Source organism: Sinocyclocheilus anshuiensis, unplaced genomic scaffold, assembly GCF_001515605.1.
Source record: "Sinocyclocheilus anshuiensis isolate Anshui unplaced genomic scaffold, SAMN03320099.WGS_v1.1 scaffold1251, whole genome shotgun sequence".
Taxonomy (NCBI): Eukaryota; Metazoa; Chordata; class Actinopteri; order Cypriniformes; family Cyprinidae; genus Sinocyclocheilus; species Sinocyclocheilus anshuiensis.
Window position 1 is genome coordinate 655,510 of NW_015539970.1, and position 5,379 is coordinate 660,888.

Sequence of the window (5,379 nt, forward strand, 5' to 3'; positions counted from 1 at the left end):
TGTATGTAGTTTCTTAGTAGTTCTGGTAGAGTGCTGTTACTAATTAATTAATCGGAGTTTCTTGTAAGTTAATAGTAGTTACTATAGAATGTTAATATTGTGTAAACTTTTGTTCATGTGTAGTTAGTCATTAGTGATATAACTAATCTAAATTGTTACTCATACAGTAGCATAATAAACTCACTGAGCAAGTAAATCAAGTGATACGAGAAAAGCTCCCATGGTTTTATTAACTGCTGGTGTGTTGTTTTCCTGATGTTAGAGCTGCACATCAGGCTCTGACTTCACATTGTGAATCCAATGAATAGTGACTTTTCAAGCCAATTTAGAAGGCAGATCTCAGTGAGGAATTGTTGGACTTGTTTCTCCCAGTGACTCGACATCCCAAACGGAGGTCATTCGTCATCCTAATCTCTCTCTGTATCCCTTAAAATGAACTGCATGGATAAAACTGAGAAAGCTTCACAAGGGTTTCGTAAGGTAAAAATCAAGATTTAAAAATAACTTCAAACCAAGCAATCAATTTGACCCAAAGGGAAGCTGAATAATGGATTATTTTAAAGAAAATAAATTAAAATTAGCACTCCAGTGTGTTTGATGTGAAATAATTACAGTGCTACTTTTAGAAGGTGCCTGTAACGGCACACTTTTCCACATGTCACAGTTTCACAGGAGCTCAGATAATTAATCAGCACAGGGTTTGATTCCCTTTAACCTGCTTAAGGGCCTCAGGCTAGATCTGTTTCGTGAGAGACCAAAAAAAGCATAAGATACACTAATGATGCTGGAATAATCACTTCAAGCGAACAACATTTTCAAAGCTTTTCCAAGCAAGCACACAAACATGTACGCACCGGCTGAGAGTGAAATGCCATGTGTAATGTGCTTTTCCCACTCTCTCTTTGATCGGTTTCGATAAAGACGGCGTGCCAGTGACACTTTATCCGCTGCACATTTGAGCTCTGGTTTCACCAGTAGACCTGTAATGATATAGAGAGGTTGGGGGGCGAATGTACGCTGCAGGTTTAGAGTCTGAATTGCCAGTTTCCTTATAATGATCCCGACTGCAGGAATGTCTCATTAATGGTTTGTGATTTCTCAGTTTGGTCACTGCGGTACATGAGGTTAAAGTGCAACCAACACTGGACGTATCGAGCTGAACTTGTGTGCAGGTTATTTGAAGTTCAGGGAAATAAAGGGCTGTTTTTAAAAAGAAAGCTGCTAGAGATGATGAGCACTAAATTATAAAAGATGGTGCCATGAAATTATAATGAGCAAATAGAGAGTAGTGATAAATGGCATCTGTGAGAGACTCACAAGGATTTAAAATCACCATAGTTTGCAAGTTCACTTCTTGTTCAAGTTAGAGGGAATTTCAAGGATATTCCAGCAATGCAAAGCAGAACAAAGAGATTCTAACCCCAGAAGAAAGAAATGACCATGTTTGTTTTTCCTAGACAGCAATGAGAGAGAGTGTGTGTGTGCGTGTGTGTGTGTGTGTGTGTGTGTGTGTGAGAGAGAGCGAGAGAGAGAGAGAGGTTAAAATAAGTTAATATATTGAAATTTTATTGGTTTTGTATTTGCATATCTTTTTAAATGTAATTTATTCCTGTGCTACAAAGCTGAAATTTCAGCAGCAATTACCTAATTTTTCAGTGATCCTTCAGAAATCATTCTAATATGCTGATTTGCTGCTTAAGAAACATTCCTTATTATATTTTGTGGAAACGGTAATACATTTTTTACGTATTATGGTTACATAATACATTTTCTAATAAAAGTTCAAAAGAAGTCTTGTAGAACATTATAAACATTACTGTCACTTGTGATCAATTTTATTTCTCCTTGCTCAGTAAAAGTTTTCATTAAATTCAAACAAAGTGATTATACACATACACACACACTCTCTCTCACACACACACACACATGCACAAACTGATGTAATTTATTATTTAATTTTGTTTAATAGCCAAATACTCCTACTGTATGTCAAAAATTGTCTCATTTGTGTATTTTATTTCAGACAATCATCTGAGACAAGGTTGAAAATTAATTGACGCATAACTAAGAGCAACCTTTTGAGGCATTGTATTGTTTTAATCTCATCTTCTCCGTTTTTATATCACTGCTTTGTTAATGTGTGAAGGTTTAATTGTTTAACCTCGTCTTTATCTAAAAGTATCCACACACCCTTCCTCCATAACGACTTTGAAACAGTGCTTCAATTGCTTCTTTCAGTGCTTTTGAGGACATGATGTGTGACTTCACTTTTAGTTGTTTGATTGGCTGCTATATTCATGGTCTATATCTCAAGTCTATACTTTCTGTCTAACTGGATCCATCGGGCTTGGCCTTTTGTTTGGGTAAACGCTGGTCTTTCTCTTGTCCACCCGACTCATTCAAAACACACGATGTAGACAAGCAGTTTGAGGGAGCCGCGGGCATGATTTGCAGTAAACGGCGTACTGCCAACTTTACTTTGCGCTTCATACAATAACCCAGCCATATGCACCTCAAGCCATGATTCAGCGCATCCCAGAAGCTCTGAAAGCCACACATCCTCATACGAACCAACCACATTAGGGTTAATAGCCAGTAATTTCCTTTTCTGCTTACTTAAAATGTGTTCTGTCCTTTAGGTGGCCTCCATGTGGTGTTTGTCATTCATGTCATTCACTGAAGGCCTTCATTGGGCAGCGTGCCAACGCATTAAAAGACTTTATAATTACTCGTGCATCATGATTAGCCCCTCGCATGCTCATCTGAACAGATTTCTCGTCTCCCTGCTGACTTTAGTCAATCTATATGTATTGAAACCAAGTAGACATTTAAGTATCTCTGAAAGCCACACATCCTCATACGAACCATTAGGGTTAGGGTTAATAGCCAGTAATTTCATTTTCTGCTTACTTAAAATGTGTTCTGTCCTTTAGGTGGCCTCCATGTGGTGTTTGTCATTCATGTCATTCACTGAAGGCCTTCATTGGGCAGCGTGCCAACGCATTAAAAGACTTTATAATTACTCGTGCATCATGATTAGCCCCTCGCATGCTCATCTGAACAGATTTCTCGTCTCCCTGCTGACTTTAGTCAATCTATATGTATTGAAACCAAGTAGACATTTAAGTATCTGCAAGGTCAGTGACATTATAGTTGCGTAGTTCCTTTGAGGGAACCTCTGTGGCTCTGACGCTAAAGGTACTAATTACCGCTCACACGCGGCGCATTTTCAAAGAGCAGACGCCGATGAGATGTGAACGGGCAACGGACCGTGGTGTGTGTGTATGCATAATTCAAAAGCTAGGCTGAATATGAGCCTAATGTAAATCATCAGTGGCCTACAGTGGAGATTAAACAGAACAGAACGGAAGGAGAGCGCCATGAGTAAACTATGCCACACGTACCAGGCCAGACTGTGTCTGATCCTAATCGCCTGTCAACGAATTAACAAGAGCCCTCAGCACTTGACAGCAAGACCTTGAGTGCGGTTATCACCCTCGAGTCCCGTCTCAATGTCAGGCCGACCGTGTTTCACAAGCACATATGCACACCCCCACGCGGGCTCACTGCCTGCCAAAGACACAAACACTCGGAGGATGGAGGGTGTAAATGACCTTTTAGAGCAGAGGACTGAAAGACAGCAAAGAGCGAAGCAGAATATCAAATCATGTGCTCGTTTCACATCCATTGTGGATATAATATGTGTATATTCCAAATATACAAAAAATAATTTCCATTATAGATTATATAATATATGTACATAAGTACAATTTTTAACAGGTTCATATATTTTTTGGCCATTTTAAATATTTGTTATATAAATAAACTACCATTCAAAGGTTTGAGTTTTTTTTATTAATCATTCAGCAAGGTTACATAAAATTGGTTTTAAAACGACATAAAGCTACAGTATGTTATTATGTTACAAAAGGTTTCTAGTTCAAATATTTAACAAATATTTTCATTGATTGATTGATTGATACTAATAAGAAATGTTTCTTGAGCAGCAAATCAGCACAGGAATTAATTACATTTTAAAATATATTAAAATAGAATAAAGTTATTTTAAATTGTAATAATATTTCAGTTTTTAGTGTTTTTTTATCAAATAAATGCAGGGCAGCATAAGAGACTTCTTTATAAATAAATAAATTAAATCTTTTGAACTGAAGTTTATATTTACACATTTTCATTTACTGAAATATGTGTTTTAACATTGGAAATATATTTTCTTGCCCTTTGAAGTACATTTTGTACAATATATTGGCATCTAAAGTTTAAATGAAAAACAAATGGCATCTTTTATATTTTTCTATTTCATTAAACAATATATTATGAATTTTTGACATGGTTGGCCCAAGTCACAACAGCCCATGGTTTCTGTAAATATAAATCTATGAGATTTTTCATTAATTTTATTGTGTGACATGGTGAAAGTCCAGGTAAAATACTTTGAAAGAAATACATGCCCCCTCTCCTCAACAAAATATGATTTGAGGTTTCATTCAGGTCTGAAGCACAAACAGCGCAGGACAAGTTACAATTCAAAGTTTAATACTTTAGGTCAGAGTTTTATTCAAATTTAGCAAGCACCCTTAACAATATTGTGTATCGATACATTTTTCAGCTATAACTGGCTGTGATATTGTGAATAACTCATCCTGCACTCTAGCGGGCCCAAGTCAAAAGCTATGTTGGCGTAGAGGAGGGAAAGAGAGGTTGAGGGTGAGCTTTTAAGACTCCAGACTGTGTTGCTCATTGTAAATGGATGGTGTCTTGCCTTCTGAAAACTTTTGAAGTCCTCTCTTGATATAACAGATCTGTAAAAATCTGTGTGGTCGTGACATAACTGAAAGAATGTGCCGTCAGGGGACTTCTGAGAGCATTAATGCACCATCACCAGATAAAAAAAACCTACAGGACCCTGGAGAGATGAAGCGGGGCACATCCCATATTTGACACTCATTCAGTAATAATAGAAGGCTTATTTCAAATGTGCTTGCAGTGCATGTCATCAAAAAAGCATGAATAAAGTGCACAGAAAGCATCGGGGTAATCCTTTATCTTCATCAGGGGCTCAGATCTGTCAGCGTGGTCTTATTTCAGGAGATTCGCAAGTTTTAAAATGCTCTTAACTGTTGGAAATTGCCTTATTGGCATTGAGTCTGTTCTGTTCAATTATTCACTGTAATTTAGGCAGACAAGGTTACTGTAAGTATGTGATCTTGGATGACAGCACTATTGAGGTATATACAACCTTTTGTATATAGGTTTTGAGGTTTTCAGTATATATTGCTTAATATATATAGAGTTCTGGCATGAAACTCTAGATGGAGCAGTCCGATAGGTCTAACTCAATCTGACCTAATGACATCATTA